Source organism: Aethalodelphis obliquidens, unplaced genomic scaffold (assembly GCF_003676395.1).
Source record: "Aethalodelphis obliquidens isolate GAN/ISIS:26980383/991018 unplaced genomic scaffold, ASM367639v1 scaffold1, whole genome shotgun sequence".
NCBI classification, from domain to species: Eukaryota; Metazoa; Chordata; class Mammalia; order Artiodactyla; family Delphinidae; genus Aethalodelphis; species Aethalodelphis obliquidens.
The window spans coordinates 2147916-2169670 of NW_020837945.1; the positions used below are offsets into that span (position 1 = coordinate 2147916).

The window sequence follows — 21755 nt, forward strand, 5'->3', positions numbered from 1 at the left end:
TAAGAAAAGAGAAAAACCATCAAAAAATAAAGTTTTTTAAAAATCACGGAAATAACTGTACATCTCTATGCAAATAAAGCTGAAAACTTGGTTGACGTGGATAATTTTCTAAGAGAAAAAAATTTACGGAAACAGTGACCACAGAAAAGATAGAAAGTCTGAACAGACCTAGTTTTATAGAATTAGAAGAGTTGTCTGTCAGAGTTACCTCTAAGAAAAGATACCAAACCCAGATGACTCAGTCCTATAAGAACAGATTATCTTGACACAACCTAACATTCTCCAGAACACAGAGAAGGAAGGAAATTTCCAAATGCCTTTTTATGAAGGAAGCCGCATGCTGAATCCACAATGCGAGAGTGAAAGCAGAAAGAGGGGGACTTGTCCAAATCAGCAGTTCTCAAGTGTGATATGAGGACCCCGGGGCGGGGTGGGGGGAGTCTGAGAGTCATCTGTTTTCCAAGCACATACTTGGTGAAGCAGAATTTTCATCACATAGCTCCACCAAACAACACAGTAAAACAGTCTGAATGCAGAAGCAGGTATTTCAGGGGTCTCCTATTAGGTCAGATGCCTGAGAGATTAATTACATTGTAGAAATATAAAATAATGGCCCTCTCCTCATTACACTTTTTTTCAGTTTTGGAAAATATAGTTCTTCTTCATTAAAAAATGCTATTTATGTTAACATGTAATGGGTTTATTGCTGCTCTTTTTTTTTTTTTTTTTTTGTGGTACGCGGGCCTCTCACTGCTGTGGCCTCTCCCGTTGCGGAGCACAGGCTCTGGACGCGCAGGCTCAGCGGCCATGGCTCACGGGCTTAGCCGCTCCGCGGCATGTGGGATCTTCCCGGACCGGGGCACGAACCCGTGTCCCCTGCATCAGCAGGCGGACTCTCAACCGCTACACCACCAGGGAAGCCCTATTGCTGCTCTTTTAAATGAATTATTAAATAAAAATTTTTAGTGTTCTGTGTTGATTTCTAAACGATTACCTATCAAGAGCAGGGTTTCTCAGCTGTGGCACTATTGACATTTGGAACCAGATGCTCTTCTGTCAGGGGACAGTCCTGTGCATTGTAGGATATTCGGCAGCGTCCCTAACTTCTACCCACTGGATGCCAGTAGAGACACCCCAGCACACCAGTTGTGTCAACCAAAAGCATCTCCTGGTGTTGCCAAATGTCCCCTTGGGTGGGGGAAGGATCACCCCAGCTGAGAACCACAGTAGATATAACCCACAAAAACAAAAGCTTCTTAGGGTCCTCAATAATTTTTTAAGAGTGTAAAGAGACCAAAATTTTCAGACCCACTGCTCTTTACTTATGGATATAAATACAAAAATTCCTTTAAAATTAGCACACAGACTCTAACAGCACATTAAAAAGCTAATGCACCATGACCAAGTGGGGTCTGCTCCATGAATGCAAGGATGGTTCGACAGGAGGAAATCTATTAATAAAATCCATTATATTTCTTTAAAAAGAATTCTGGGCAGATAATTTAACAAAATCTAACCTCACTCCCTGATGAGAACACTCATTAAAGTAGGAGCAATTTAAAATTATTACATACACTCATTATATGCTTCCCCCTAAGATGAGACACTCACCATATACTTCTCCGAGAGGTGATAACATCTAAGACTCCAAATCAGCGTTTCCTTAATGGAGAAACACGAGAGGCATCCAGCAAACATCAGGGAAAAGACAAGACGCCCGTTACTTAACAGGCCAATCAGATGCGTGAACACAGACCCGACATTCTCAATCAATGTACCTTAGCAAACCGATTCCGGTCACATAGTTAAAAACAAAACATCGTGACCAAATCTGGTTTATGCCAGGACGCAGGAATGGTCTACCATAGAAAATCAATTCGTCTAGTGATTGTCAACAGACAAAAGAAGAAAAACAACACGATTATTTCATGAGCTTCAGGAAAAGCAGCTGAAGTTGCTCAGCACCTCCCACAACTGTTTAAGGACGTTCGGCCTCAAGGCCCCTACTCCCCAGAAAGCTCACTGCAGCCATGGTGATAAGACAAGGAAAGAAATAAGAGAGGGCCTCCCTGGTGGCGCAGTGGTTGAGAGTCCACCTGCCGATGCAGGGGACACGGGTTCATGCCCCGGTCCGGGAGGATCCCACATGTGCGGAGCGGCTGGGCCCGTGAGCCATGGCCGCTGAGCCTGCGCGTCCGGAGCCTGTGCTCCGTGAGAGGCCCGCGTGCCGCCAAAAAAAAAAAAAAAAAAAAGAAAGAAGAGAAATCAGGGTTAAAAAGAAGGAAACCAGCTTTCGTCACTTGTGGGTGATATGACTGTCTACACAGAAAATCCAGGAAGTTCTTGAGGCTGGTTATTGGCGATAGCAAGGGGGCAGCGAGGGTTCCGGCAGGTGGGCAGCCGGGCAGGGCCTCCCTCCTCCCGGGTCTGCTCCCAGCCAGCAGCTCCCCCGAGAGAAGCTCACGTCGCTGGGGGAACCAGGAAGACAGCACAGCAGCCCTAGACCCGAGAAGGGGCCACACGTGTGCGACCCGACGGGCGCTCATGGGCCAGCCCTCTCTCCAGCATCTGCGCTGGGCTGTGCAAGCTGGACTGTCCCTCGCCTGCCTCGGTCCTGGGGTTCCCATGTTTCCATGGACACGCTTCCTAAATTCAAGTCACACACACGCCCGTGTGAAACAACCTCAGTCACGGCCAGAGCCAAGTGCGCGAGGCGGCGGCGGGAACGCGCGGTTCCAGAAGGCGCTTCCCCGGACGCCCATCCCCGCTCGTCTCGCTCCGGCCCCGTGGAGCAGAGCCGGCCAGCCCGCGGCAAGCGTCCTGGCGCTCAGGCACGGCGCCTGGCTCAGGCGTATTCTCCCACTTTCGGTTCTATTCACCGAGAGAGGAGGAACAGCCAGGCAGACGGCGTCTGTGGGACACGGTGGCCTCGTGGCCAAGCAGAGCCAGACGGAGGCCCCGGCCCGTTTCTGCTTCTGCTGTGCTTGCACTTTAGATACTCGAAGGACCCGGCTTTGCTACCGAACACTGGTGACCAGGCGATAAAGCGCATGTAACCACGTGTGCACACAACTCTTTACATGTCTACCAACGACAGGAATGCGGCCTGGAATGTTCCAGAAAACAGACACTCCTCGGTGGAAACGGAATCCGGCCCAGGCCACTGTCCCTGCAGAGCCTACCCACGCCCACCCCTCCAACTTACAAACAGCACCAGCCAGAGACTCCACACGGGCAGGGGGCAAAGTCCACCTTCCAGCAGGTCAGGCAGCTGGGCTGGGCAGGGCCGCTCAGATACTGCAGAGCCTGGAGGCCCATTGTCACCCTCCCAGAGGACTGTCCCCACTGCACTCACCCAACCCCTCCCCCCAGCCCCTCAATACAAGAATGAGTGTGCTACTTATGACACTTTCTGAGACACACAAACACATCTCAAGTCTTAAAAGCACACTCTGGCTCTAAGAAACTGATAACCAGGTAAATGTGCTCTGACACTATCACCCAGACTTCTTGTAAAGCGTGTGCGTGTGTGTGTACGTATACGTATATACAGCCATGCTCCTTAGAACATGCATCAAAGAGGAAGCTGAGTCTTTTTAAATGAGGTAGATCTATGTGTAGTAAAAGACCCTCAAGCAAGTTAAAACTAAGTCGCACAGATGGATATCACGACACATAGACACATGTTTAGAAACTCTGTGCCCGTGTGTTCTTAAGTGTGTTTTGACAAGCTCTGAAAGGATAAACCACAAGCCATTTTTCGTGCTTCCCTCCAGGAAAAAGGGTGGGATTTGGGATGGAGTGAAGAATGGAATTTTGATTACTTATTAGATTTGGTTCTGTGTTTAATTTTTATAAGCACGTATCACTTCTTAAATTAAAATTTAAATATTAACAAAAAATTACCTGCTTGCTTGTAAATCTCCAACCTTCTGTCTCTCCAGTGGTTACGAAGTCTAAACAATTATGCTGAACACTGTTAAGACTGTTTCTTAAGGGAAAAAGCTTACCCTGCAGGATACCAGGCTCCTCCAGACACAACTTGGCCCGTCAGAGTCTGAGCCCTTTGCTCAGCCCCTCGTGTCACCTTTAGAGCAAAGAGAACCCGTCCTCAAACGCGGCCATGCAGGGGGCTGCACACGGGGGCCTCCCACCTCGACCGCCCTCGCAGCCCCTCCCCCTGCCCCCCTTCCCCCACCCCCTGGACTGAGTTCTGAGTCTGCAGTCCACGTGGGCCACAGCGGGGGAGGGAAAGGCACTGTTTCAGCATCAGTACCTAAGAAAGACTAAGGAAAACCTCCAGTCATCTTAAACTTGTAAGAAAAGTTAATGGAAAACTCGTGGGAGCTAAAATTGCAATAAGCTGTAGGAGAGATGTTTTGCTTGTTCTACCACTCATCAGTGAGGGGGCCACAGAGCCAGCCACTAAGCATGCTGCCTTGAGGCCACGTTGGAGGCGGGCGTTCTCAGGTCCCAGAGCCCAAGGGTCCGCGCAGCCGAAGTCCTAGCACTCTCCCAGCTTCTCCCCTAGCCTCTCCCTCCCGGGCAGCAACCGCACATCCTGCAGGGCTGGCACAGGACCTGACGACCAGCACAAGTGTCCACCAGGGTGTCAGGCGCCGGCAGGGACAGGACCACATACACCTGCCCTCAGGGCACAGCAGAGCGCTGAACCCCAGGGGACCACTCGTGAGCACAGGCAAAGGACTCATCCTGAGCCTGCGTCCTCATCAGAAAAACACAAGTAACATTTGTTCCGCACTATAGGAAGAGAACTGAACAGGGAGGGATTTTTAAGTGCTCAGCTCAGAGCCGACGTGCATAATAGCAATGACAAGAGTGATGGATGAGGGGCTTCCCTGGTGGCGCAGTGGTTAAGAATCCACCTGCCAGTGCAGGAGACACGGGTTAGAGCCCTGGTCCAGGAAGATCCCACATGCTGCGGAACAACTAAGCCCGCAAGCCATAACTACTGAGCCTGCACTCTAGAGCCCATGAGCCACAACTACGGAGCCCGTGCGCCACAACTACTGAAGCCCATGCGCCTAGAGCCTGCGCTCCCAACAAGAGAAGCCACCACAATGAGAAGCCTGCGCACTGCAAGGAAGAGTAGCCCCCGCTCGCCGCAACCAGAGAAAGCCCGCGCGCAGCAATGAAGACCCAAAGCAGCCAAAAGTAAAATAAATAAATTTTAAAAAATAAAATAAACGTTAAAAAAAAAAAAGAGTGATGGATGAGCCCCGCTGCCCCCACCCTGGTCCACTCAGCTCATCCTTCCACTCATCAAACCACATTGTGGCTTGTAACTTCCATTTCTCTGACGACTAATTAAGTTGCACACCTTTTCAGATGTTTATTAGACATTTGGACATCTTTTGAGAGGTGCCAGTTCAAGTCACAAACGAATGATTTGCTTTAAATTTCAATACTGATGATTACTAGCTTGGGCGGAGGGGTTATATCTTTCCTGCCTCTAAAATATGGTAAGTCGTACATGCGTAACTGAAAAGTCATTTATTTTTGTAAATGTTGAGTTAATCTTGCTGGATGCTTGGTTATAAATCTGACTGTCCCGGGGCTGAAAAGCACGTCTCCAACTTGCTACTCTTCTCCCCGTCCCTTTTCCCAGCCCTCAATTGCTAAAGAACTTGGAGGTCCCGCCCCCACAAAAGAGGGAGAGCAAACTGATTTCCATCTCCAACCTCCCCCAATCCCATCTTTCTGGGAGAGGTCTGGTTGATGACCAGGGCCCCCGGTCACTCTCCTCCAGAAACAAACCAGTGTTGACGACACATTCCTGCCGCGTACGACGCGACATGCTTCACACATCAGAAGGCTCTTGGTGCCACCCACAGTCCCCGCGGCCCTCGCAGGCCACATCCTGGGCAGCGGCCGTTATGAGGGAGAGAATCCTTTTAGCCCCAAGTATAGTTCACCCACGGCCACATGATAAAAGGAAAGGAATACATGGAGAGCTCAACTTTAGGATACGATGTAGTTTGATATTCTTTTGCACAGAACAGAAGCTTGCAACAATTTAACAGCTAAAACCACAAGCTGTGTACTCAATCAATAATGAGCAAAAAAAGCAAATAAACCTTTGTTGATTCAGAATGTCGGGAGATGAGGTGCTCAGAGAACACGGTAGCTGACAGCTGCCATGTAGTCATATTTATATTTCCAGTTATCCAATAAGCGCTCATAATAAAATACTTAATTATAAAGAGACACTAAACAAAGTAGTTTTAACTGCAGTGCTCCAGTCATATATTTAAGCAACATTATTTTCAGTAAGTCATGACTATAAATAAAAAGTATGCGACTGACACTGGCTTGCGTTCATCCTATTCACATCCCCAGAGCTTGTTCTTAACCCGCTAGGCCAGTCGCTATCAGAACACCGTGTAACTATTACACATGAGGGGAAACTGCCTGTGCCCACCCAGAGTTGGGATCCCGCAGTGAAACTTGTAAACTTCCAAACCTAATGGCTGGATTCGCTCTCTGCAGAAAGCACTTGAAGTGACAGATGTCTCCTGGGTCCAAAGAAGAAATGGCAGGGGGAGGCCTTCTGGTCAAGGCTGGATTAATACAAAAGGAACCCGTCACTCAGTCACCTAACGCGGCAGATCCCCGAGAACGTGTCTGCGCGCAGAAGGTGAGGTCAGCTTGGAGCCTGAAAGGCAGGTCCTGGATGGCCCGAAGCCAGGACACGGGAGCACGGGAGAGGGCCGGGTCACTGGCGGTCACTCTGCGGCCAGGTTCTGTCCTCAGCCCCGGAGGAACCAAGGCCAACTGACCAGGGATCTCTGCCACAGCTGCCGATTACCACTGGGCTTCCCAGAGGAGCTACCTACAGGAGCAGAACATCCTGATGGCAAACATGCTCCCTGACCTCCGGGTCACAGTCCAGCCCTGGACGACTAGGCTGGACAGCTATGTCCATCTCCAAAAGACTCACGGACTTCCAGGTCTGCTAACAAAAGCTGGGTCCAGCTCTGCTAGGGGGACGCCCATTCTTCACTTCCCGAGATGCCCTCCACCCAGCAGCAGTTTTAGCTTGGCCCCTTCACTCATCCCTCCAGGAAGAAACAGAAGGGGAACCGCGTTACCGGGACTTTTTCATTTGTATTCTGATTATAATAAATATCCTTTGTCTGTAAGAAAACTTTAAAGTGTATACCCCTTTAAGAAAATCCAACAACGTGTTAAGGTCCGGCTGTGCCCTGCTCGGTCCCTTCAATGTCACTGAAGCTGGATCAGCGAGTCCGGCTCTCAAGGCGATAGACTTCTGTGTCTGCCGACAGAGCCAGGTCCAGACCACTGGGGCAGGACCCACTCCAGGGCTGCTCCAGGGAGCACGCACGCACATACACACACACACGCACGCACACACGCACGCGGCTCAAGCGTCAGGTGCCCCCCTCTCCTGACTCACCGTGGCCCAGGGTCAGCAGGGTCAGTGGGGTGAGCAATCGTCCTCAGAGGCTTCCAACTTGAAGGCCTGAGAGTTAAAGACAAACAGAAATGTACTTAGGCAGGACTGGAAAAATACTCCGTGAATAAACTACGCGCAGTTACTTTAAAATCAAAAAGACTGCACATCGGGGAAGCAGACAGTTATGAATGAACTTGATTCAGGTCCCGATGACCTGAATGGTCTACTAACTTAAGCAAACACCAGGGACACAGCCTATCAGGCCTTTCCAAGTGTTGTTACTTCCCCCCGCCTGATAAGGAGGCCCAACAGATGGCCCATAAATGAACAAACCGCAGAGATGCAGAGACCACACCCCAGGACGGACCGCGAAGCAATTTCAACCTCGCCTGCAGGCTCGCAGGAACAGCGGAAGGTAGGCCACCTCCTGGATGGATGGACAAGACGCAGAACAGCCTCCAGGCCTCCCGGCCCCTCTGGGCGCTGAGGCTCCCGTTCCCAGGACAGCCACTGTGCCGACCTCGCCTGCACTCTCCTCCCTCCCAAACCCACTAAGCCTGCAGGAGGGGCTCCCGCCAGGCCAGCCCAGTCTGCCATTGATAAAGCCAAACCCAGGCCGGCTGGCTAATTTTAGTCCTTGTTTTTGTTTGTTTTGAACTGTGGTAAAATACACATACAAATCCCCATTTAAACCACTTTACAGTGGTTACAGCTCAGTGGGGTTAAGTCCATTCACACTGTTGGGGAGCCATCACCACTGTCCATCCACAGAACTCTCCATCTTCCCAAACTGAAACTCCGCCCCCATGAAACACTCCCTCCCGTCCCCTCCCCGGGCCCCGGCCCCCACTGTTGTCCTGCTGTCTGTCCCTACGAATCTGACTCCTCCAGGGACCTCGTGTAAGTGGATCACACAGTAGTTGTCCTTTTATGTCTGGCTTATTTCACTGAACACAATGTCCTCAAGGTTCATTCATGTCGTAGCATGTGTCATAACTTTGCTTTTAAGGCTGAATGATATTACACTGTATGCAAATACAACATTTTTTCCTTCTATAAACCTTATAGCTTTAGCTTTCGTATTTAGGTCTGGGCGACCAGACCATTCTGAGTTAATTTTTTAATATGGGATGAAGTTGGGCGAAGGTTCACTGTTTTTGCACATAGCTGTCCAATAGTCCTGGCACCAGCTGTTGAAAATACTATCACTTCCCCATTGAATTATGTTGAAACTTTTGTTGGAAATCAATTTACTATAAATGTGTGGGTCAGTTTCTGGAATCTACTCCGTTCCAATGATCTGCATGTATATCTTTTTGCCGTTCCACAACGTCTAGATTACCACAGAAGCAGAGGAAGTCTTAAAGCCAGGCACTCTTTTCTTTGCCTCTTCAAAAATTATTGGAGCTCTCCTAGGTCCTTAGATTTCCAACGTAAATTTTAGAATAAGCTTGTAAGTTTCTACAAAAAGCCTTGCCAGGATTTTGATTGTGACTGCACTGAATCTATTTAACAGTTTTGGTAGAATTGACATTTTAGTAACATTGGGTCCTGTGGTCCATTAACGTGGTATAGCTCCCCATGTATTTAGGTCTGCTTTAATTTCTCTAGGCACTATTTTGTTATATTTATCCCTAAGAATTTCATATTTTTGATGCTACTGTAAATGGTGTTTTGTTACAGCTTTTAACTATTCGGTGCTAGTATGTAGAAATAAAATTAATTTTGTTATAATGACCTTGAGTCCTGTAAATTCACCGAACTCACCTACTGGTTCTAGTAACTTTGTGCATTTCTTAGGATCTTCCACATAGGCCATCATGCCATCTGTGAGTAAAGACATTTTTACTTCTTTCTTCCCCTTCTGCATGTCTTTTCTTTCTTTTTCTTGCCTTATTCTTCTAGTATAATGTTGAATAAGAGTGGTGAATAAGAGCAGATGTCCTTGCCTCGCTCCCAATATAGAAGGAAAGCTTCAGTCTTTCACCATTATGTAGGATGTTAGCTGTAGGTTTTTCATAGATGCCCTTTATTAGACTGAGGCCATCGACTTCTAGTTTGCTGAGAGATTTTTTTTTTTTTTTTTACCACAAATGAGTAGTAAATGCCTTTTTTTTTTTTTTTTTGCACCACTGAGATAGTCATATGGTTTTCTTTTTTGTCTGTTAAAAGTGAATTATAATGACTGATTTTGAATGTCAAACCAACTTTGCATTCCTGGGATAAATCTCACTTGGTTATGGTGCACTAGACTTTTTACATATTGCTGGGTTTGATTTGCTAAACATTTCTAATTCAGGCAGGATTTTGTTCAGGATGGGTATCGGTCCATACCTGTGTGGTTTGGGTACCAGGGCGATGCTGGCCTCATAAAATGAGCTAAGTGTTCCCTCCTCCTCTAATTACTGGAGGACTTTGTGTAGAACTGGTACTATTTCTTCCTTAAATGTTTGAAAGAATTCATCAACGATGTCATCTGGGCCAAGAGTTTTCTTTGTTAGAAGGTTTTTATATACAAATTGCATTTTTTGATAGATTCAGGGTTATTTGGGTTATCTATTTTGACTTGAATACGTTTTAGTGATTTCTTTTGCTCCAGGAATATGTCCCTCTCATCTGTGTTGTCACATCTCCTGGCATGGAGCATTGCAGAACATTCCCTTAGGATCTCTAGTGACTCTTCCCCTCTCAGTTCTGATTTTGGTAGTTTTTCTTCTCTCTTTTTTTTTCTGATCAGTCTAACTAGAGGTTTACCAATTTTAATGATTCTTTCAAAGAACCAACTTTCGGTTTCATTGATATTTTTCTACTGTTTGCTTTCTAGCTCATTGATTTTTGCTCTTTGTTATTTCTTTCCTTTCTTTACTTTTTCTTAAGGTTGAAGCTTAAATCATTGATTTGAGGACTGCTTTATGTTCTAATATGATCGTTTAATGCTATAGATGCCTAAGCACTATTTTCCCTGCATTCCACAAATTCTGGTACCTTATGTTTTAACTTTCACTCAGTTCATAATGTTATCAAACTTCCCTGTGACTTTTCCTTTGACCATGGACTATTTAAAAGTGTCTTTATTGAGTTTTCAAATATTTGAGGATTTTTCCAGATATCTTTCAATTACTGACTTCTAGTTTACTTCTCTGTTGATCACAGAAAATACTTTGTATGGTTTCAATTACTGAGGTTATTTTCATGGGCCAGAATTTGGTCTACCTTGGTGAAAGCTCCGTGTGTACTTGCAAAGAAGATGTGCCCTGCTGTTGCTGGATGGGTGTTCTATCAACACCAGTCAAGTCAAGCTGATTGATGGTGTTGTTCAAGTCTTCTCTATCTTTACTGATTTTCTATTTGTTCTGTCAGTTATTGAAAGAGGAGTGTGGAAATCTCCCACTGTGATTGTGGGTTTGTCTAATTCTCCTTTCAGTTCTATCAGTTTTTGCAGTATGTATTTTGAAGCTCTTGTTAAGTGCACATATATTCAATATATTATGTTCTCTTGATGACCCGACCCCTTTTATCACTATGAGGAGACATTCTCTTCCCTGGCAATATTTCTTGTCCTGAAATATAACGTGTCTGATTTTAATATATCCACTTGGGCTATCCTGTGATTCATGTTGGCATGGTATCTATCTCTCCAACCCTTTACTTTTAACCTGTCTCTGTCTTTATATTTAATGTGGAAAGCACGTTTACCTAATCTTTTCTATCTGCTCTGACACTCTGACAAGCTGCCTTTTACTTGGACTTTTCAGGCCGTCCATATTTGTTGTGATGATTGATATGGTTGGGATTAAATCTATTATCGTTCTATCTGTCCTATCTGGATTTGTTTGTTTCATTTTCTCTTTTTTCTGTCTTCTTCTGGATTAGGGATTTTTTTAAGATTCCATTTTATTTCCATTATTAGTTTATTAGCTATACCACTTTGTTGTTTTTTTAATGGTTGCCCTAGAATTTACAATGTATATCTTTAGTATATCACTGTCTACTTTCCAATAATATTATAATACTTCACATGTATTTTAAGAATTTTACTAGTTTCCACTTCCCCACTTCTAGATTTTTGGCTATATTACTGCCATACCTCTTACTTCTACTTATAAACTCTATACAACATTGTTAGTACTTTTATTTTAAACAGTAAATTATCTTTTAAAGGACTTTTCTTTGTGTGTGTGTGTGGTACGCGGGCCTCTCACTGTTGTGGCCTCTTCCGTTGCGGAGCACAGACTCCGGACGCACAGGCTCAGCGGCCATGGCTCACGGGCCCAGCCGCTCCACGGCATGTGGGATCTTCCTGGACCGGGGCACGAACCCGCGTCCCCTGCATCGGCAGGCGGACTCCCAACCACTGCGCCACCAGGGAAGCCCTAAAGGACTTTTTAAAATGAGAGGACAAAAGTCTTTTACATTTTCCTGCATTTCTGCTGCTTTTTATTCCTTCAGATCCAAATTCCTGTCTGGTGTCACTTTCCTTGTCCCCAGAGGACTTCCTCTATATTTTCTGGAGTTCAAGTCAGCTGGTGATAATTTTTTTCAGCTTTTAAATGTCTAAAAAAGTCTTTATTTGGCTTTCACTTTGGAAAGAGACTCTGTTAGCTAAGGAATTGTAGGCTGAAGCTTTTTTTCCTTCTGTATCTTGAAGATGCCCTTCCATAATCTTCTGAATTGCACCACTTCTGACAGGAAGTCCACTGTGACTTCACCTCTGTTTCCTCTGTACAGTGTAGGCTTTTGCCTCTGGCTGCTTTTAAGATCTTCTGCCTTTAAGATTTCCAGAAATTTGATTCTGATGTACATGGGTGTAGTTCTCTTCATGATTCTTCTGCCTGGGATTTATTGATCTTCTTGAAAGTCAGTTTTCATCAAATTTGCAAAATTGTAGCCATTATTTTTTTCAAATATTTTCCATCACACACATCTCTTTTCTGGAATTCAATTTCATGTTTGTTATCCCTCTTTATATGGTTCCACTGATGCTGTTTTTCTTTTTCCCCGTCCTTTTCCTGTGTTTCATTTTAGAAAGTTTCTAGTGATATGTCTTCAAGAATACTGAAGATACATATTGGGTCTGAGTGTCTGACCCCCCGTGAACCCCGCCCAGTGCATTTTCCTCTCTAGAAGCTTTGGGTCTTTTTTACACCTTCTATTTTCTCCTCGTTCTGTGCATACTTTCTCTGTGCCATTGGACACATGGAACACATTTATAACAGACATTTTTAGCATCCTTCTGTGCTAATTCTGCCATATGGATATAGCTGTGGGCCCACCTGGACCTGTTTCTAGTTGATTTTTCTTGACTTCTGGGTTATGTTTTCCTACCTGTTTGCATGACAAGGAATTTCTGCTTGGCTCCTGGACACTGTGGACATGGCACGTCGGGGGATGAGCTTGTGGTCCCTCAAGTATTGTCAGGCTTTGTCTGGGAGTGTCATTAACTTTCTCAGAGTTGTTTGACCTTCCCAAGCTTTGTTTCTGTGGGTCCTGAGCAGGCTCGCATCTGCGGGGGAGGCGATGGCCTCTGAGGTGCCTACCCGACATCCTCTGAGCTGTGAGGTCTTTCCACTTGGCTGGTGAGAACACAACTTCATGCACAGCCCGTGTGAACTGAGGGAATGGTTCTAGCTACCCCTTTCCAGGCTCCCCCGACCTTGGTGGCGTCCCACACACGTGCGCAGGTCACCACAGTCTAAGAATGAGTCGGGGGGTACTGTTCTCAGCTCTCTAGAACTCCTGAGTCACGCAGTCCTATCCTCTCCAGTATTCCCACAAATTCCAGCCTTCACGGAGTCCCTGAACGCCAGCCTCTGTCTCCACCTGCCCTCCCTGTGCTCGGCTGGCCGCTGCAGGTGATAAGCTGGGAGAGGGGTGCCCCACTCACACCCTCTCGTGGGGTCGCCGTCCGGTGCCCCTGCTGTGCACGTGTGAGGTCGGTAGCCTCACACACTTCTGTTTGTTTTCCTTTGTTTAAGGTGGGATGTGCAGTCTGGTCCCTTTCATCCCATCGTGGCTAGATGTGGACGTTGGGATCTTGCATTTTCACTCCGTTTCTCACTCGTCCACAGTGGGCAGCGCTAGCGGACGTGACCGCTGCACCTTAGCTGAGAAGCGCTGATCAGCACGTCAGAGGCAGAGGCTGCAGCTGTACAGAATGGAGATGCCTGCAACATCTGGAAAGAGGACCAGCGACTCTCCTGCACGCGGGTGGACGGAGGGGGGTCCGGGCGGGGGCGACAGCATGAGGCAGGAGGGCGCAGCTCAGAGCCAGCGGCAGGTGGCAGGGCCCTCCCCATTGTTGCCCCTTCCTGAGACGTTCCATACTGGCACTCAGGCACCGTCCGCTCAGCCCTGTCAGAACTCTTTCTACGTTCTGGTACCAGCCCCTTGTCAGATGTGTGATTTGCAAATAGTTTCTCCCATCCTGTGGGTTGTCTTTTCAGTTTCTTGAAGCACAAAGGCTTTTAATTTGGATCTCAGAAGCCAGAGGAAAAAGGCGGATTACCTGCAAAGGAGAGACAGCCTGACAATGATTTGCTCGCACATGAAGGATGTCGATGGCCAGCACAGGCTGTCATCAATGTGATAAAAGGACCCGACTGGCAACCCAGATTCTACAACCAGCAAATGCGTCTCTGAAGGAGCAGGGAAAACTAAACAAAAGTGGGGAAGGCTTGCCACCATCAGAATCTAACTAAAGGAATTTCTAATGCACGTACACTTCAAGCAGGAAGAAGTGATCTCAGATGGAAAGTCAAAGATGAGAAAAGAATAAAGAGCGAAGAAAGTGGCAGATATATCTACAAGTCAAAAACAGAAGTAATACTAAGGATATAGCAACAGAGGTTTGTGAGGGTAAAGACATTAAATACACAGTAACACATGAGGCAGAAGGGAAAGTCAGGGGTGATCTCAGTCCTCGGATCCCCCCTGAAAGGTAAAGTACTAGTTAATTTTAGACGTTTGATAAGTAAGAATGTTGTAATTTCTGGGAAAACCATCAAAGAAACAGAAAGAGTCTATAACTTCCTAGTGGTAGTGGTCAAAAAAAAAAAAAAAGGAAGAAACAAAGAAAAAAGAAAGGATCCATCATCAATTCAATAAAAAGCAAGAAAGGAGAAGGAAAGAAAAAATAAACATAGCACAGATAAAACAGTCAGTAAAATATAAGATGGTAGATTTAAACTCAAATCTATGTCATTACATTTAAAGTAAACCAAATAAAGACTCCAGTTTAAAAAAATTTTAATTGTCAGAATATTTTAAAGAGATTATTAAACTTCAGTTACAAAAAACACTTCAATTATATGATGTTTATGACGTACATCTAAGACATAAAAATACGAAAGGGTTAAAAATAAAAGAATAGAAAGAGTATACAAGGCAAGGACTACCGAAAGGTTCAGCTACATGAATTTCAGACAAAGCAGACGTACAGGCAAAAAACACTAGAAGAGATGGCCAATCACTTCACACGACAGACACTTCATTCATAAAAAAGATGCCGCAATTTTAAAACTGGTGTCATTAGTATAACACAGTCCCAAACATATAAAGCAAAAATTAATAGAAATGATGGACTTCCCTGGTGGTGCAGTGGTTAAGAATCCGCTGCCAACGCAGGGGACATGGGTTCGATCCCTGGTCTGGGATTCCACATGCCGCGGAGCAACTAAGCGCGTGTACCACAACTACTGAGCCTGCGCTCTAGAGCCCACGAGCCACAACTACTGAGCCCGTGTGCCTGGAGCCCGTGCTCCGCAACAAAGAGAAGCCACCGCAATGAGAAGCCCACGCACCGCAATGAAGCCCCAACACAGCCGAAAATTAATTAATTAATTAATTTTTAAAAATTCAATTTAAAGATTGATAGAAATGCAAGAATTAATAGGCAAATACACAGTGATAACTAGGGAGTCTAACGGACCTCTCTCTGTATTTGATAAAACAGATAGATACAAGAAGTCAACGAGGATACAAGAGATGGCGAACATTTTCTGGAAGGGGCCAAATAGTAAATATTTTAGATTTTTCCGGCCAAACGGTCTCTACTGAAACTACTCAACCAAGTCACAGTGCAAAACAGTCATAGACAATACATAAGCCAATGCATGTGGACGTGATCTCATAAGAATTTATTTCTAGGAGCAAGTGGCGAGCCAGATTCGGCCCATACGCTACAGTTTGCCGAGGCCTAACACAGACAGTTTAAACAGCATGATAACGAACCTACCAAAACTAATCTCACCAACTGCAGAATACAGTCTGTTCAAAGACGCACAGAGCATTTCCAAAATTTGACCGTATGCTGGGCCATAAAACAAGTCTTAACAAATTTCAGAAGACAGGCATCAGTATCAGAGTATATTCTTTGACCAAAATGTACGGATGCAAAAAAAAAACAAAAAAAAGCCCACAAAAAGATATTTGGAAAAATTCCATTACGCTTAGAAATTCAAAACAGTTATCAACAATCAAAAAATAAATCAATTAGATACTGGAAAATCTATTGAATGGAAGAGTGACAAAAATGTGTCATATCACAACTTATAGGCTGCAGCTAAAAGTTCTTAAAGGGATCAAAGGTTATACTTAAGAGTGTGGTAGGAAATTTCAGAAGGCTGAAAACAAATGACCTAAAACGTAAGTTAGAAAAACAGAAAGTAAATCAAAAGGAAGGAAGGAAATAACTTAGAAAGTAGAAATTCATGGAATAAAAAGCATACAGAAAACCACAAAGGTGGTTTTTTGAACGGATCAGCACAAGTGGCAGAGTTCTGGCAAGAGAATCAAGATAAGGAGAGAGATGGCATGGACCGCATCAGGAGCAGGAGGAGGAGGGATAAGCAAACGCTGCGGACATTTTTAAGAGGGAATTACGAGCAGCTTTGGAGCAATCAACTTGAAAACAGAGCTAACAGGACAAATTCCTAGGAAGAGCAACTGACCAAAAAGCTACAGAAAACTCAAAGCACAGGGCAACTTTAAAAACCTGAAGCAGAAGTGACAAGCCGCCCCCAGGACCCTGGAAACCGAGGCCCTTGCCTGCGCCCCTCACCTGGGGACCACCACCCTCGCAGACGCCTGGCACCCCTGGGCCTGCCCGGCTGGAGCCTGAGCCCTCAGACCCACAGGACAGGATGACAACGTCTCCTTCAAATCGGCTTGTGTCAGAAACCTGCCATCACGAGTGGAGAAGACATTTAACTGAAAGTTGGTGACTCAAGAAGCAAGTGTGAGCTTGGAGATCTACTCTCGCCGCGGTGGAGACTGAGAGCAAGCTGTGCGTGAACAGGGTGTCCGGACACCCGGGGCTCCCCTTCGGGCCCGAGCCCCACGCCACCTGCGGGGCCAGGGGACACTGTCCAGACCCCAGTCCCACTGCCACGCCCGCTCCCTGGCTGGAGCAAACCCCTGCTCTTCAGTAAGACGAGCGCCTCCGTTCCAACAAGGTCTCTGGGGGTGAAGGTCATGCTTCTGAAGAAAACACAGAGCATCACCGTTCGCTGATTATTAAGGGTAACGGGGGAGAAGGGAGGGCAGAGACAGAGTCAAAGTGTACAACGAGCGGCCGATGCCGACCCAGGCCAGGCCCGCGCTCCGGGTCAACCCTCAGCTGCCCCAGAGCGCAGCCCCGGCCATGCCCGCCCGCGCGCCCCGTCCAGGCCCAAGGTGCCCGCACGGCACACACAGGCCAGCGAGGGGCGGGACGGGCTGCGGGTCGCTCAGCTACGGAGACCATCGCACTCCGCTGAGAAGCCGCAGAACATACGGAAGAATGAGTGGCAGGTACACAAAGACAAGGTTCACGTTTGACATGTTTCCAGCGATGAGCTCGCCACGAAAGCGTATGTGCTGAGAAAGGTACGACCCCCATCGCCGGCTCACAGCCAAAGGCTTCATGACACAGACGGGCGGAGGGGGGAGGGGAGGAGTGGGGCGGGAGAAGAGGGAAGGAGAGGGGCCCCCAGCCCGGGGACTATTCTGGGCTGTCAGGGACAGCGTGGCACATGCCTGGTGACAGCGGAGCCCAGCTGGGTCAAGGGTGTCTCAGGAGACAGACACCGTGTCCACGGCAGAGAGGAGAAGAAGGTCCCCAGGGCCCCGGGTCCCTCAGAGGCTGCGCGCAGGACCACGGCAGACCCTCAAGGGCCGGCGGCTGGGCGGCAGGGGCAGCGGCTCCGGGGCTGACGGCCTTGGCCTTCCCAGCGGGGCTACAGCGGCCCGAGGAGCCCAGAGCCACGGCCACCGCGCTCCGGGCGCGTCCCTCCCGGAGACCCTGGGGGCCCTGAGCACCGGCGCCGTCCAGAATCCCCGCCAGGAGCGGACGAGGAGCCCCGTGCGTCCCAGCCTCTCCTCCGGAGCGTCCCCGCACAATCTCCCGCGACAGAAGCAGGCGCTGCCCCTCCGGCTCTACAGCCTCCGCGGGGCCCTCGTGGGCCGCACAGCAAGGACAGAGCGAGGCCGGGCTCCAGCCCCAGGGCCCCGAGGACAGACAAGGGTGGGGCTGGGCCGCGCCGAGGGGCTCTCAGGCCGGCGGGTCCCGCGGACCTTCCCGCTCGCTGTGCAGCGATTGTATTATCGGGGTCGGTGCCTGTTGCTGGTTTTGGGGGGCGGGTCTCCCCGAACTCCTGCTCTCAGAGTCACGGCCCGACCCCACTTGGAGCAAACACCACGACCTGGTTGTTGCACGTGCTGACCAGTCCAGGAAAGCAGCCACCTGCCGGGGAGACACGCCTGGGGGTGTCCTCTGCCTGTCCCCCTACCACGCGACAGCCGCCAGCGCCGGGGTTCTGACCCGCCCAGGCATTTCCGGATTGGAACACCTATCCTTCTGAAATTCTGGGTGTGGACGATCTATGAAATCCATGTCTATACAGCAGAGAAGATCTTACCAAATATTCTATTAATAATAACATGAGACACACTTGGTGGTTAGGATTTGCCAGACTCTGTTCTGAGCATTTCACGTGTATTAAGTGCACTTGGCCAGAGGCACGGGGTCCCGCAGGGTAGAGACTTACACACTAGACACACCTCCCGTGACTCCTGGGGTGCGGGGCCCAAAGACAAAGGACCCGCCCAGGTCATACAGCTCCACCCTCATGAGGCCACTCAGAACCACAACTAGCACGTCCAGGGGAAACATGACAGGGGCCAAAATGCAATTTTAAATCTCCTCGGGGCCGCATTAAAAAGGAAAAAGAAACAGGCAAACGAGGCATGGAAACAACCCAAGTGTCCTTCAGACGATTGGTTTAAGAATATATGTATAGTATTGATATATATATGTATATATTGAAATATACATGCATACACACACACACACACACAGAGAATGGAATATTACTCAGCCATAAAAAATAATGCCATTTGCAGCAACATGGATGGACCTAGAGATTATCATACTAAGTGAAGTCAGACAGAGAAAGACAAATATCATATGATATCACTTATATGTAGACTCTAAAATGTGATACAAATGAACTCATATACAAAACAGAAATAGACCCACAGGGGCTTCCCTGGTGGTGCAGTGGTTGAGAGTCCGCCTGCCGATGCAGGGGACACGGGTTCGTGCCCCGGTCCGGGAAGATCCCACATGCCGCGGAGCGGCTGGGCCCGTGGGCCATGGCCGCTGGGCCTGCGCGTCCGGAGCCTGTGCTCCGCAACGGGAGAGGCCACAGCAGTGAGAGGCCCGTGTACCGCTAAAAAAAAAAAAAAAAAAGAAATAGACCCACAGACATAGAAAACAAACTTACGGTTACCAAGGGGAAAGAGGGGGAGAGATAAATTAGGAGTTTGGGATTAACAGATACACACTACTATATATAAAATAGATAACCAACAAGGACCTACTGTACAGCACAGGGGACTATACTCAATATCTTGTAATTACCTATAATGGAAAAGAATCTGAGAAAAAGTATGTGTGTGTGTGTTTGTGTGTGTGTGTATGTGTGTGTATACATACACATAAAACATGGAATCACTTTGCTGTACACCTGAAACGAACACAATATTGTAACTCAACTAGACTTCAATAAAAAAGAGAAATAGGCAAAAATAATTTAATAATACATTTATTTAACCCAATATATCCAAAATATTATCATTTTGACGTCTATTCAATCTAAAAGAATCAGTGAGATGTTCTACTTTTTTTTCACACTAAGTCTGTGAACCTAGGGTGCATTCGTCCCTAACAGCACATCTTAATCCAGACCAGCCACGTCTCTGGCTGTGTGGCTCTGTGGCTCATGGCCTCACGGCCTCACAGGTTCAGACACAACATACTTGCTGTTATTTGCCTCTCGTTCCCTTTTCTGCTTACATGTTAAGAATTTTAGAAATTTTTAGTTCCGCCAACTCTTTGGCTTCCCATGTATCCGCAATGGTTAATTCCTCCACGGGACGGTAGGTACAGGGGCTTCAGTATTCTCTGTGTTTCATATATAAAGCACTTCTTAATTTGAAAAAGAGAAGCTAACCCACTCCTGGAAGTACAATATAATCAACAAGTTACAAATAACCATTATGACAAAATTATTAAATATTTCCAATTTTCTTTTCCTTCTATAAAATTTGGAAGGAGAAGAAACCGACCCCTCTCTGGAAATAAATACACTGTACCTGACAAAGCACGAACACCTAGCAACTCACTTCCTCTTCACTTTTCTTTTCTTCCTAAAAAAGTCTTATTTACAAGAAGCCTCTCTCTTATTCATGTTCTCTCTCCCTCTCCCCTTCCCTGTCTCTCTTTGCCTCTGTCCTGTCTCTGTGTCTCTCTCCCCGTCCCCCCATCACCCAGTTTGGAAGGGTCAACCCTGTAAACACACCCCAAGACTGGAGCAAATCTCTCTCGTTGAGCACAGCTAACGTACTGCTACTTGTCACACGTGTCAAGTTAGACACGACGCCTGATACGGCTCCCCTGAAAGGTCCAGGCCACCACCGCCTGCTCCCTGCATGTCAGCGCACCGGGGTCGGGTTCCGCCCTCTACCTATGTGCTTATTCCGGGTTTTGGTGGATGTATGTGAGTGCGAATGAAAAGAATAACTGGCAAAAGTCATTGCTTTAAATACAACTGTGCTACCACACATGTGATTGCACATTTTGACATTTATTTTCAAAGGGCCACAGGTGCGTATGTGACACACACACACACACACAAATGGCAAGAAAACTGCTGAGAAAGGGAGCGTATCCACTCTGAGCCCATCAGAGTCCCTGATGACACAGCGGGGCAGGCTCATCTAGGCCCGCTCCACCAGAAGCCTGAAACTGAACTCGCAGCATTCATCAGTCAAGACTCCATGCAAAGTCCCGGCTTGATTTTCTCCCAGTGATTCACAAACACAGCCTCGCACCCCCGAGGAGCAACCTCAGAGCCACACAGGGACAGACGGGCGAGGTGCCCTGCCTGCTCCCGCCACACCGAGGGCAGGTGGCCCCTGAGGCTCGGCGGCCGGCATCCCTGCTACCTTCAGGGATGCTTTAGAGGGAAAAGAAGCTCCGCTCAGATGTGCTGAGCCATGAAATGATTCAGCACCGCGGGACATGTCAAGTTGGCACAGAAAGCCAGCACTTCTGTGATGTTAGACAAGCCCTCGGTCTGGGCGCGGGCTGGTGGACAGCGGCCTCTCCCGTGTTCCAGAAACGCGCCGGACACAGCAGGACGCAGCCTAAGGCCTCTGCCACATGCTTCTGCAAAAACGGAGAGCAACGCGGACGGACAAAACCCACCATTCTCTTGCTCTGCACCTGAGGGGCACCAGACGAGAGGCAGCCGGGACCCTTGTCAGCTGCCTAAGGACACGGTGGCCGTTTTGGGAACGAGCCTGTGCAGAGCTCAGCCATGTCCATCTCTGCCCTCCCTGAGGCGCTCATGGCCTCGGGTCGCTCGTCCACGTGCTGTTGTCCGCGGGCAGCCCTGCTGGGACTCGCCACTCACCCCCACGCGCGGCATCGCTGCTCTGACACGCGTGCGGCGACTCGTGTGTGACACCGCTCTATAAAGTACCTTCACACGTGATGTTTTCTAATCCTCACCAGCCCCTGGGGGAGCCATGAGGAGCAGAGCGCCACCACCGAGAGGCATGACGTCACCTCCCGGGAGCCACTCGAGCCCGGGGCCCGTCCCACAGCTCCCACGGGGGCAGGCCAGTCACCTGCCATGTATTTGCACTGCGGGCCTTAACAAACAGGGGACAGTGTCGGTTATGCTACTGCCTGCTGCCACAGTGCACAGTGAAACGCAGGGACAGAGCCTTAGCAGGTTGGATTTCAAAACTGGAAAATAAAGTGGAAATGAGA

General features: G+C 47.9%; 1 protein-coding gene across 4 annotated transcripts in view; it reads right to left on the reverse strand.

Annotated features, from left to right (window-relative positions):
- Positions 1–21755, reverse strand: part of AGPAT3 (1-acylglycerol-3-phosphate O-acyltransferase 3) — a 103009-nt gene that overhangs the window by 68274 nt on the left and 12980 nt on the right. For all 4 annotated transcript variants that reach the window (XM_027083167.1, XM_027083029.1, XM_027082942.1 and 1 more), the window contains exon 2: positions 7439–7504. The gene's annotated coding sequence lies outside the window, so the exon portion shown is untranslated. The remainder of the gene's footprint in view (positions 1–7438; positions 7505–21755) is intronic.